General features: G+C 45.9%; 1 protein-coding gene across 5 annotated transcripts in view; it reads left to right on the forward strand.

The window, feature by feature from the left end:
• Positions 1-13,716, forward strand: part of DOCK7 (dedicator of cytokinesis 7) — a 172,089-nt gene that overhangs the window by 31,770 nt on the left and 126,603 nt on the right. The gene's annotated exons all lie outside the window — the stretch shown is intronic.

The raw sequence follows: 13,716 nt of genomic DNA on the forward strand, positions 1-13,716 counted from the left end.
CAGCTTTCACATGCCCCAGTGCAACCACAGTGACTCCAGGACCAAGATATAGTACCCAGGGGACCAAGCTTTTTTTAATTTTCCTGCTATGTCCCACTTACCTCAAGGTTCACCAGCCATGGTGCCCACTCAGCTCAAGACAGCAGTCATGAACATTGTAAACATCTCGCGCATTATCATGCAGTTTATGCTGAACCAGGACCTGAAAAACCAGGCGAGGGGGAGGCGGCGACGGCAGCGTGGCGACGAGAGTGATGAGGACATGGACACAGAATTCTCTCAAACCACGGGCCCTGGCGCTTTGGAGATCATGCTGTTAATGGGGCAGGTTATAGCCGTGGAACACCGATTCTGGGCCCGGGAAACAAGCACAGACTGGTGGGACCGCATAGTGTTGCAGGTCTGGGATGATTCCCAGTGGCTGCGAAACTTTTGCATGCGTAAGGGCACTTTCATGGAACTTTGTGACTTCCTTTCCCCTGCCCTGAAGCGCCAGGATACCAAGATGAGTGCAGCCCTCACAGTTGAGAAGCGAATGGCAATAGCCCTGTGGAAGCTTGCAACGCCAGACAGCTACTGGTCAGTTGGGAATCAATTTGGAGTGGGCAAATCTACTGTGAGGGCTGCTGTGATGCAAGTAGCCAAAGCAATCACTGAGAAGCTGCTGCAACCAAAGGTAGTGACTCTGGGAAATGTGCAGGTCATAGTGGATGGCTTTGTTGCAATGGGATTCCCTAACTGTGGTGAAGCGATAGATGGAACCCATATCCCTATCTTGGCACCGGAGCATCAGGGCAGCCAGTACCTAAACCGCAAGGGGAACTTTTCAATGGTGCTGCAAGCACTGGTGGATCACAAGGGACGTTTCACCAACATCAACGTGGGATGGCCGGGAAGGGTTCATGACGCTCGTGTCTTCAGGAACACTACTCTGTTTAAATGGCTGCAGCAAGGGATTTACTTCCCAGACCAGAAAATAACCACTGGGGATGTTGAAATGCCTATAAAAAGAAGAACAGGAGTACTTGTGGCACCGTAGAGACTAACAAATTTATTAGAGCATAAGCTTTCGTGGACGTGCCACAAGTACTCCTGTTCTTCTTTTTGCGGATACAGACTAACACGGCTGCTACTCTGAAATGCCTATAGTTATCCTTGGGGACCCAGCCTACCCCTTAATGTCGTGGCTCATGAAGCCATACACAGGCAGCCTGGACAGTAGTCAGGAGCTGTTCAACTACAGGCTGAGCAAGTGCAGAATGGTGGTAGAATGTGCATTTGGACGTTTAAAGGGTTGCTGGCGCACGTTACTGACTCGCTCAGACCTCAGCCAAACCAATATTCCCATTGTTATTGCTGCTTGCTGTGTGCTCCACAATCTCTGTGAGAGTAAGGGGAAGACCTTTATGGCGGGGTGGGAGGCTGAGGCAAATCGTCTGGCCGCTGATTACGCACAGCCAGACACCAGGGCTATTAGAAGAGTACACCAGGAAACGCTGCACGTCAGAGAAGCTTTGAAAACCAGTTTCATGACTGGCCAGGCTACGGTGCAAAAGTTCTGTTTGTTTCTCCTTGATGAAAACCCACCCCCTTGATTGACTCATTCTCTGTAAGCAACCCACCCTCCCCCTTCGATCACAGCTTGCTTTCAAAGGAAATAAAGTCACTATAATTTAAAAATCATGTATTCTTTATTAATTGATTATAAAAAGAGGGAGAGAACTGACAACGTAGCCCGGGTGGGGTTTGGGAAGAGGATAGGAGGGAAGGAAAAGGCCACTAAAAAAGTTCAAAATAATGACAGCCTTTTGCTGGGGTGGACTGGGAGGGTCCCAGTCCCCCCCCCCCGCATTTTTACACATCTGGGTGAGGAGGCTATGGAACATGGTTGTAGAGGGGCTGCAGCGGCACTCTGTGATCCTGCTGCCGTTCCTGAAGCTCCACCAGACGCCAGAGCATGTCCATTTGCTCACGCAGCAGCTCCAGCGTTGCATCCTGCCTCCTCTAATCCTCCTGCCACCTCCTCTCATCTCAAGCGTCCCGCCTCTCTTCATGTTGATCCCTCCTGTCCTCACGTTCACTGGCAGCTTTCCTGTACTGGGATACCGTGTCCTTCCACTCATTCAGATGAGCTCTTTCATTGCGGTCGATTCTATGATTTCAGAGAACATTTCGTCTTGCGTGCGTTTTTTTTCACCGCCTTATCTGAGATCTCCTCCATTCCGAAGGCTGGAGGCTTGAAAAATTTGCAGCTGCGAGAGGGGAAAAAAGGGAGAGAAATATTTAAAAAGATACATTTTACAGAACAATGCTTATACTCTTTCACGGTGAACAACACTATTCACATTACATAGCACATGTGATTTCGGTACAAGGTCACATTTTGCATCTTAATATTGAGTGCCTGCGGCTTTGATGTTAGAGATCACAGACGCAGGCCCGGGCAACAGAATTCGGCTTGCATGCGGCCATGGTAAGTCATTGTCTTTTGGTTTCTGCAACCTTCCTAAAAGCAGCGCCCTCCTTTCCCACATACCAAGCAAAGCCTGTTGAGTGCTGCGGTTTTCCTCTTAACATGCAGCAGCAGAAACCAAACTAACCGACCCCCCATCCAATTCTCTGGGATGATCGCTTTATTCCTCCTCCCACCACGTGGCTGGTATCAGGGAAGATCCCTGCTAGCCAAACGCGAAAAGCTCAGCGCCAATTGCCCCCCCTCCACCTCCCCCGGCTTGGCTAACTGCAGGGAAGGATTTCTTTTCAGCCACAGGCAAACAGCCCAGTAGGAACGGCCACCTCTGTCCCCTTAATTAAATTCCCGTATTTCAACCAGGTTACCATGAACGATATCACTCTCCTGAAGATAACACAGCGAGATAAAGAACGGATGTTGCTTGAATGCCAGCAAACACCGGGACCATACGCTGCCAAGCTTTGTCATGTAATGATACTAGATTATGTGCTACTAGCATGGTGTGGTCAAGTGTCCTACCATGGAGGACGGAATAAGGCTGCACTGCCCAGAAATCTTCTGCAAAGGCTTTTGGAGTACCTCCAGGAGAGCTTCATAAAAATGTCCCTGGAGGATTTCTGCTCCATCCCCAGACACGTAAATTTGGATAATCTGGAGAATGGGCAAAGAGCTTCAGCCCCGGGCAGCGGAGCTGTCAGCCCCCATTTGGTTAATACGGAGAGCTGGATAATGGAGGCTCGGATAAATGGGGTTCTGCTGTAGTTTAAACTCCATTTTTTGAGATATCCCTTTAGTTGATTCAGGGTATAGTAGTAGTTAATTCTGTTTCAAATAAGTCAAAACACTCCTATTTTCTATATCAAAGTCTTTCAGCTCTAAACATAGTCTTTTTAAATTAAATGATTTTAAAGGGAGTCTTTAATATTAAATAGTCAAGAAAGAAGGTATTTTCTTTCATCTTACGAATCCTTCGAGAGGTGACTCTTATCTTACTGAGTTTGGTGAGGGGTGGCTTAAGCATTGCCAGATAACTAATTCCCCAATTAATACAAATATTTCTATACTCAAATGGCTGTTTACATTAGTAACCAGTTATAACATCAAATGACCTTGCTAGATTTACGCATAAAATATCTTACTATTTACTTAACAATGGTATCAGGCTTGCATTTAGATAAAAGTATTTGCAAATATGCATCTTAAAAGAGTATATCTTAAGTATTTGAAGAACAACAAAGGTTTTCATCTTTAAATATCTGTAAAACATTTCTAACCATAAATGGTCTCAATGTTTAATGAATGAAGACTTTAGAAAGAAATCAGTTTCAGCAAGGATATTTCTATTTGTGTGAGTTTAGAAACCAAAGGTTTTTCTCTTTGCAAAGAGAATGGGTAAAGAGGCCGAGTTTATTAGTTTATAGCTCTGATAACATATCCTAAGCATCGCTCCTCTTTGGAATATTCTGAATAAGGAATAGACTTACATCATTTTACACAACCAGGTCACTTTCTAAAACATAAACCTCAAGGTTTTTTTGTTTTGTTTTGTTTTTTGAGATAAAGATCATGTCTGTACCACACTGCTGTTTTGGGTAAGTTGTAGATGGGGGCGGGGTTCTGTTCTTTGTGAAGACACAAGTGTTGGTTAATTGCCTTTAGGAACCTTTTGGTCAAGCTTTATGACCTACCATTTGTAGTACATTTACAATTTGCAGTTAAAGATGCCTACTAGATATTCTATGTAAAGCACAAATCACAATAACTAACACTTATCTACATCTTTCAAAACATAGTATAAAATAAAATAGTATAGAATAGTATTGGGGGTAGCCGTGTTAGTCTGTATCCACAAAAACAACGAGGAGTCCGGTGGCACCTTAAAGACTAACAGATTTATTTAGGCATAAACTTTTGTGGGTAAAAAACCCATGAAAGCTTATGCCCAAATAAATCTGATAGTCTTTAAGGTGCCACGGACTCCTTGTTGTTTTAATAGTATAGAATGTTAAAACAAAATAGAAGTTATAAAGCTGCATCCCAGAATCTTTGTAAACACACTTAGAGGTAATAAATATGGATTTAAGACTAAGGAGATGTCATCCTGTTTGATACTTGGTCCCTGTCACTAGTTGACAGAAAGCAGAGATTTTTCTAGGCATTTTCTTAAATAGCTTGAACATTTCATTTCATTAAGCAACTAAAAAATAAGCGTGTGAACTATTGTGTTTATGACCAGAAGTGTAAGTATCTCTTAAAATTCAGTGACGGTAAGGGCAAATTTGTAATCAAATTTATAAGAATAATCTATAATAATTTTATTAATAGTGATGCAAAAATGGTTATTGAGATCTGCCCTGTCCTTGAATCTATAAAACAAAATGTATAAAATTACTTATTAGTACCTGAGGGCTTAATCATGCACCTCTAGAGTTAATGGGAGCAAGATTAGGCCCTTGAAGTGAACACTGCTCTTAATTCACAGTTTAGGAGGTAAAAAAATCCACTGTCACTATTCAGGAAATTAGTGATTGTAAACCAAAACCTCATTTTGTCATGTACAAATTTGTTTTTTCTGTATTTTATTTCCCAGCATTTCTAACTATCATGGTTTGTCCCATGTAATCAGTCTCCTGTCAATTTCATTTACTGGTGGAACAATTCAGTCTCTGTGACTTCAGTGTCATTTTCATGGTAGGGCATTTTGGCAGAATAGAAACTGGCCAGTGGCTTCACTGAATGATGGGCCAAGCAGGTGGAGGTGACCGCTTGCTGTGGAGAGCTACAGGGATTGTTCGCCATGTACACCAAGGGTTGGTCAAGAACTAATTGGCTTAATTTGCAGCAAAGGAGATTTAGGTTAGATATTAGGAAAAGCTTTCTAATTCTAAGGAAAGTTAAGTACTGGAACAAGTTACCTGAGGAGGCTGTAGAATCCCCATCATTGGTGATTTTTGAGAATAGGTTGGACAAACACTTGTCAGGGATAGCCAAGGTATACTCAGTGTGGGGGATGAATGAGAGAAGGGTTTCTCAGGCCGTGGATCAGGACCCAAAATTGGTTCACCGGAATGTTTCAAAGGGTCGTGTGGCAGCTCCTGCGGCTCCTGTCCCATGGGGCTGGCTGGGCTCACCTCCCTGTTCCAGGCACTGCAACCTCTGGGGTCCCAGTGCCACTCAGGTTTGGCCCAGCCGTCGTGATGACGGGAGTCTGGGTAGGCCAAATTTGAGCGAGTGGCACTGCAACCCCGTGAGCCAGGCCACAATTCCGCTCTCAAAATGGTCCAGTCAAGGAGGCGGGGCCAGATCTGAGTGGCGCTGCAACCCCTGAGGTAGCCACGCCCGGAGTGGAGAGCCACGCCCAGCCAGCCCCACAGCACAGGAGCTGCAGGAGCCGTGACTGTGGGGTGAGTGCTGGGCAGGACCCAACCCCCTTGGTGGGGCAGGACCTGACCAAAACCACCCCAGGCTTCCACCCCCAGACTATTTACTGGGTTACGACCGGCCATAAACATTTACAAATGGGTCCTGAGCCTAGAAAGATTGAGAGCCACTAAACTAGATGTACCTCTTGAGGTCCCTTCCAGCCCTACGTTTCTGTAATTGGAAAGAGAACACCAAAGGAGCTACGAAACGTTAATGAGGTTTCAAGGCTTGCCAGGTTGTGCCGTAATGTTAAAGTGTTATAAATGGTTTCATATTTAAAGAAATACCAGAGTTGTTTAAGATGAACATTTGAATTACTTTCAGAGTTGGCGGAGAATATCATCCTGATTCTAAATAGCTACCTACCCTCCAAATAAAAACACTAACCAGGATCCTGCCCCACAGCAGAGGGGAAGCTACTTTAGGAGTCTCTGAAAGATTTAACTTCCCATGTTTTTGCAGTGTCATCCCTTTCGGAGGAGGGTTTTCCCTCCTACACAGGAGACCATGGATGTGGCCCTCCTGTCTTACCCATCATTGTTTTTACAGAGCCCAAAATACTACTGGACTCTTCACAATCAAATACAAAAGCATGGTCCCTGCCTTTCATAGTCTTTCAGCTCATTTTAGAGAGAGGAAGGATCGTCTTGAACTGGGACTCAGGAGACTGGGGTTTAATTCCCAGCTCTCCCACAGAGTCCCTGTGTGACCTTGGGCAAATCACTTGGCCTCTCTGTGCCTCAGTTTCACATCTGTCAGATGGAGATGATAATGCTCCCTTTGTCGGCCTTACCTGTTTAGAAGGCAGGGATTATTTGTATAGTACCTAACACAATGCAGCTCCAATCTCAGTTGGGGCTTGTAATGGCACGGCTGCAGTAGAAGTTGCTCTAAAGAAGTTGCTTAATTATTCCAGCCCCCGTGAGCGAGAGGCGGTTGCTGTGTCAGTAGGAGAGGCTCTCTCGCCGACATAGCGCTGTCCACACCGGTTCTTATGTTGTCGTAATTTATGTCGCTCCCTGTGGGGGCGAGGGGCGGGGATTTATTCTCATCCCGTGGAGTGACATAAGTTATGCCCACACAAGCTGTAGTGTAGACATAGACATACATGGCGAGGATAGAAAACTAAAGTGAGGGGATGGAGTGGGGAAGAAGGAAGGTTACTTGAGTCAGTATTGTTTAACTGACTCAAGGACCGCATTAGCATGGCTCAATGAGAATGTTTTGTTGTTTAAATAATCATACTTTCGTCATTTCTTGTGAGCAGTGTGAAAAAAGTGAGTCTAAGGGATGGTATCCTGTTTATTTTAAGTGCCCATAATCTTGGTATCTGCACCTGCGCAGTCCATTCATGCTACTTTGAGTATCCCACCCTCCAGACACAGACACATGGTAGCATTATGCTATCACTGGCTTCCTGGTCTCATCTGTGCCTTTTCAAAGAAAGAGGATAGAAGACACACCATTGGGAAAAGCAGGGGGGAAAGGCTGTGGTAAGCAGTGGGATATTCTGCCAGGATTTATGCATGTCTGGAGGGAAATTATTCTGTGTAGAGAGGCCACTTCCAAGGTCTGCCCTCCCTGCACCCAGCTACACCCCTGCCCCCTACCCCCCCAAAGTCTCCACATTTCTCATGAACGAACTTCCAGTGGGCTTGAGTAAGATGGGGTGCTGACATTCTTGGGGCTCGTCTTTCCCCTTGTGCATCTGTCATCCCCCTATGGAAACAAGTATGTATTTGGGGTTGGGGGAAATAAGCCCCCCTCCCTAAAAAAAACGATAAAAGGGATGAGCAATGATTCATCTCACTAAGAAATGCAAAGTCATGGATTGGCCTTGGCTGTCCACGCTGACACGGCTATGTGTACCATGAAATTCAAGCAAAAGAACCAGCACCCAGACACAGCAGGCCAAATTCTCTCTGACCTACCTTGTGGATTTACACCAGTGAGGTTGCATGGATCATAAATCAGTGCATAACCCAATGTGCAACTATCCCACCATTAGCAAATCATCGTATAAATCAGGGATCTCAAACTCAAATCACCACGAGGGCCACATGAGGACTAATACATTGGCCTGAGGGCCACATCACTGAAACCTTTTCATACAATGATACAAAAGGATAGTCAAAAATGAAAAAGAGTAATATAGTATGCTATTAAAAGTCAATGTATTAACTTTTTTAAAACTGATATGAAGAGGGGTTTTAATAAAATATAAACACCTGTAACTATTCTCCTTATGTGGTCAGTAACACTAATGATGATCTACACTAACTGTCTATCACAGGGGTGGGCAAACTATGGCCCGCGGGCCGGATCTGGCCCATCAGGGCTTTGGAACTGGCCCGCGTGATTGCCTCCCGTGGCGCCGTGGACCCTGCACTGCTCTGCGAAGCGGCTGGCACCAGGACCCTGTGGCCCCCGGGCAGGGGGGCAGAGGGCTCCAAGCATTGCCCTTGCCTTCAGGCACTGCCCCCCACAGCTTCCATTGGCTGGGAACGGGGAACCACAATCAACGGGAGCTTTTGGGGAGGTACCAGTGGCCACAGTGCTTCCTGGAGTGGCATGGGGCCAGGGACAGGGTAGGCATGCAGGGAGCCTGCCCTCGCCCCGGTGTGCGCAGCTGCCACCCCGGAGCCCGAACCCCTCCTGCACCCCGCCCCCAACTCCCTGCCCACACCTTGCACCCCTCCTGCACCCCAACCCTCTGCCCTGAGCCCCCTGCTGCACCCTGCACCCCTGTGCACCCCGAGCCCCCTGCCGCACCCCGCACCCTTCCTGCACCCCACCCCCCTGCCCTGAGCCCCCCGCTGCACCCTGCACCCCTGTGCACCCCAACCCCCCGCCTGAGCCCCTCCTGCAGTCCGAGCCCCTCCTGCATCCCTGCCCTGAGCCCTCCCTCCACTCCGCACCCCTCCTGCACCCCAACCCCCCCTTCCCTGAGCCTCCTCATACACTCCCCACCCCTCCTCTGCCTCAATTCATTGCCCTGAGCCCCTTCCTGCCCATTGTACCCCCTCCCACACCCCGCACTCCTTCCTGCACCCCAACTCCCTGCCCTGCATACCATTTCCCCTCCCAGATATGGCCCTCGACCCAAAAAGTTTGCCCACCCCTCGTCTATCAACATAGCTGTAATGGCAGGAACTTTTTAAAGTAACTATTCATACAAAATACGTTGCCACTTTTAACAAACATTCTTCCCAACTACTCACAGGAAAGAATCATACATGCTGAACTTCATACCTCAGACTGCTTGTCTAGTCCATGAGGCCCCGCCTCTTCCCACCTCTTCCCCGCCCCATTCCAACCCCTTCCCCAAAGTCCCTGCCCCTATTCCAACTCCTTCCCCAAACCCCCGCCCTGGCCCAGCCTCTTCTCCGCCTCCTCTCCTGAGTGCGCCGCATCCCCGCTCCTCCCCCCTCCCTCCTGGAAAATCCTGAGCTGTTTGGTGGCGGGAAGTGCGGGGAGGTAGGCAGAGGAGCAGTGATGTGGCGCGCTCGGAGGAGGGTGGGTGAGGGGAGGTTGGCTGCTGGTGGAGTCGGTGCCTACGGTAGGCCGCAGGAAATAACTTGTGTTTGAGACCCCTGATATAAATCATGAGTCAGATCCTTAGCTAGAGTAAATGGGAGCACTGAATTGGCCTTAATGGAGTTGTGCCCATTTACTCAAGGTGAGGACATGTCCTCTTATATCCAGAGCTGTGCACACATTTGTATCATAACCAATGATACTACAGATGCACAGAGAGGGAAATAAACAGGAAGGGGCCGTGTTTTGGCTGGAAGAGCACTAAACTAGAGTAAAATACTATGTTTGCCATGTAGAGAAGGACAAAGTCAATAGGAAACAAAATTTTATTTTCAAGTTTTTAAGGGAATATAACAGTGAAGAATAATGGAGCTTTAAGGAAAGAAGCTTGCCTGTCTCTGTTGCAGAAGAGTTATAAACCTTTGAAATAGGGTTTTATAAGGCAGGTGCTGACAGCCTTAACTCCAGTGGCACAAATACACCCATGTAATGTAATAGTTTATATAAACCCAATCAATCAAACTGGTATCTTAGTTAAGCAGGCAAGGGGTGTGTGTCTATGGACAGATTAAAAATATATGCACAGTATTTAGTTACAAGTGATGTGCTTGATTCAGGAAAATAAAAACTTTATTGGCCCAGCCCTGGAAAAGAGCCAGCTCCGAGTGATTTCGTTTGTACTGCCTGCATTGTAGGAGCTGCAGTTTATCTATATGTTGTACTTGATGTACAACCTCTTATCTAGGGGCCAGGTTATACCACCTTTACTCACACTAAGTAGCACCTTAGTCAATGAGTAGCATTTTATCCATATTAATTTCAATGGGGTTACTTGCAGAGTAAGGTACTGCTTGCTGTGAGTATGGATGACAGAATCTGACCTTGGGGATCAAAATGGAATGAAGTATGTCTTGAGCAACTATCCCAGGGATCAGCAAAAATTGATATGCTTTAAATAGGGGTCAAGCAAAACCAAGCTGGAACATTGGAGGTCTCTTGAGACATGGGGTGAACTATTGTAGGTGGAGCTCAGGGCAGGCTTCACTGTACATATTTTGAGACAGCAGTATTGAAAACCTGTGCTATAAGGGCCTGATCCAGTGCCCATTGAAGTCAATATCAATGGAAGGCATTCCATTGACTTCAGTGAGTACTGGGTCACATGCTGAATAAGGCTGCCCTTCATGGGCTATCTCCATCTCTGCTGTAATGCCATTCATTTCATGGCCAAGGTTCACATCAGAAGGAACATTTTGTAACCTTCTGGCCAAGTGTAAATGCCAAGAAAAATTCTTGGCCCCATTGCTGGCTGGCCATACAGAAGGACCCTCAGGCCACTGCAGCTACTTGGACCCAACAACAGGACCCCCAGATTCCGAGCTGGAGTAACAAAGCACTGGCAGTTTGCCCCAGTAGAGGGCACTGTTATCAACTCTGCCATTTCTTCTGGTTGGTTCCTGCATTTTACCAGCATAATCTCAGTCTGGATTGAGTTGCAGATAGTTTAACCTCATCTAAGCCTCAGTCCCAGCAAGACAGTGTGGTAAGTTGATTGCCTTCACCAACTGGGTCTGATAGACCAGAGATGTAAAGTGTCAACTGAATACTGGAAATCCATAGCACCTGTCAGGCCACAACAGCCTCATGTACACATTGAAGAGGTGGGGCTGACAAGGTATGTGATAATCCTTGGGCCAGATGAGCAGTCACCCAACACTACTTTCTGAGTCCTTTCAGAAAAAAGGAACAGAGCTACTCAAGTACAAGGAGGGATCGCTCAGTGGTTTGAGCATTGGCCTGCTACACCCAGGGTTGTGAGTTCAATCCTCAAGGGGGCCATTTAGGGATCTGGGGCAAAAATCTGTCTGGGGATTGGTCCTGCTCTGAGCAGGGGGTTGGACTAGATGACCTCCTGAGGTCCCTTCCAACCCTGGTATTCTATGATCATCCATGCAAGACAACATAGTCAGTGGTATCAAAGGCAGCTGATCGGTCTCAAAGGAACAGCGTGGACGCTTACTTGGTTCTTCTCTATTGCTAGTTTTACTGAACCCGGGCATAGAGACAATGTCTCTATTCCCAAACTTGCACTGACCTGGGTGAAAGAAATCTGAGGAGTGCAGGGACAGCCAGAGTTGTGTCAACACCACCGTCTCTAAAAAAGATAAAGGAAGATTAGAGACCAGTAATGGAAATTTTGCCATTGACTTCCGTGAGGCCTGGATTTTACCTCCAAGGTTGTTGTTGGCAAGATTATCAATATCCAGATGTGGCTTCTTGAGGAAAGGCCTACTAACCACTTCTTTAATAGAAGCTGGCACTGTGCGCACCTGAAGAGAATTGTTGACATCTCTTATAATAATAGCCTATTATTTCTCCATCAGACTTTACCAGCTAGGAAGGGGAGAGGTTGAACATGCAGGTGTTTGTCCAAAGGTCTGCTACCACCTTTGGATCCTCGGTTAGAGGAACTGACCAAAACTTAAATAGAGAAGACACTGGCCGTGTTCCCACAGAAACCAAAGTTCAGACTGAATTAGAACGATTTTATCCATAAAGTACAATAAACATTTCTTGCCGTCTTGGAGTGAATAATACTCAATTGTCTCTCCAGATGGAGACATTGAGAATTTATCAAACTGTCTAATGGCTTGAAACAGGTCCACTGATTTGGACTTAATGACTTCTTCCTTTGCTTCTTGAGTGACTGCAGTGTAAGATTTCAAAACACTTTACTATGTGATGAGGCGTGAGATTTTGACTAGTGTTCTTGTCATTTATCCTCACTTCAGCTGTAGACCAAGATGATCTGTGTGGTTGATGAGTCATAAACAAAGTATAATAATGTCCTGATAGGCCATCAGTAGTCATCTATTGGCTGCATCACAATTTTCCTCAGAGTCATCTGAAACTGAACCAGCTCTGTAGCCTCCAATATTGGACCAATAAAACAGGTTCTTCATCTCAGTGGGAGTGGTGTGGCCTAAGATAATAAGGTTTAGAGTGTGGACGCAGAGAAAGAACTGACAGGAAGGGGATGCAATGCATGACAGTTCTTTCTCTGCTTCCACAAGAGGTTTGGGTCGAATAAGTGACCAAAATTTGAGATGCTCATCCAGAGCTTATCTGAACTATCCAGACTCCTTGGGTCTGCATATGTGGTCCAGAAATTTTAGGAGAAACAAGTTCATTGGGTGTGCTGTGCTTCTGCTCTGGGTCAAACTGGAAATACTCTGAGAACAGCCACTTGTGCATTGTTTCTGTTCCTGGACAGAACCAAGACTGCAGAGGTGTGTAACAGTGGAAAAACGGTGCAAAAGAAAAGTTATGCGAACTTTTAAGAACTTCATAAAAGAGTCTATCCTGGTTCAGTTAAACTTCTGGTGGGATTTGGGTTGGTGCTTATTTTGTATAGATGAGTTTGCTCATCCCTACTTCTCCCTCCTCTTTCTTCACCTTTTACCCCACAAATAGCTAAAGCTTAAAACAATGCACTTTCCGTTTATCTGCCAGTAGTCTAACATGAACTAGTTCCTCTTTATAACCATGAATTTATGTTTGGCCTGTTTACTCAGGTGCTAGACAGTATTTTTGGCTGCACAGATGGTTTGACTAATACTAGGCTTCTGGGTTTGACTTTTATGTTTATTTACATCTTCACAGTACAAGTCATCTGAAGAGGCATAGTGGAAAAACTGTTAAGCCTAACCTTGTGCTTAGTCTGGAGACATGTGGAGCACCCACAGTTCCCACTGAGTGCAGTAGCATTGGCAGGTGTCCAGTAGGTCCTTTGGCGCTTTTTAGGATGAAGTCCTTCAATCATGTGGGTAATAGTTTTTTTCTTCTATTAAATATAAAAAACCTACATTACTGGAGTACTGCGGTTGAGATTTTATATGCATAGAAGTCAGGAAATTCAAATTATGCATCTCCCCTACAACCATAACTAAATCCTTACATACATCACATATTTTGAGTTATTCTGCATGGTACTGAGTTAATATATATTGTGCAGTGTAGCCAGTCTCCAGCCACAACTGTGCAGTGATGTGTTTTTCCCTCCTACTATTTTTGAGGGAGAGGAACTTAGAAAAATGGGGAGGAAATGAGAAAGGGGGGCTGCTCTGTCAAGCTGTGCACGCGTGTAACTTAGTGATAGAACTTTTGGTTCAAATATTAGGTGCTCTGGGACAGTGCATCTTAGGGTATATGAAGTTTGAAACTGCCAATGTGCAGGTGGAGGCCAGAAGGAAGGATAGCACATTTTAAACCCAAAATGTTCG

Source organism: Malaclemys terrapin, chromosome 8 (assembly GCF_027887155.1).
Source record: "Malaclemys terrapin pileata isolate rMalTer1 chromosome 8, rMalTer1.hap1, whole genome shotgun sequence".
Taxonomy (NCBI): Eukaryota; Metazoa; Chordata; order Testudines; family Emydidae; genus Malaclemys; species Malaclemys terrapin.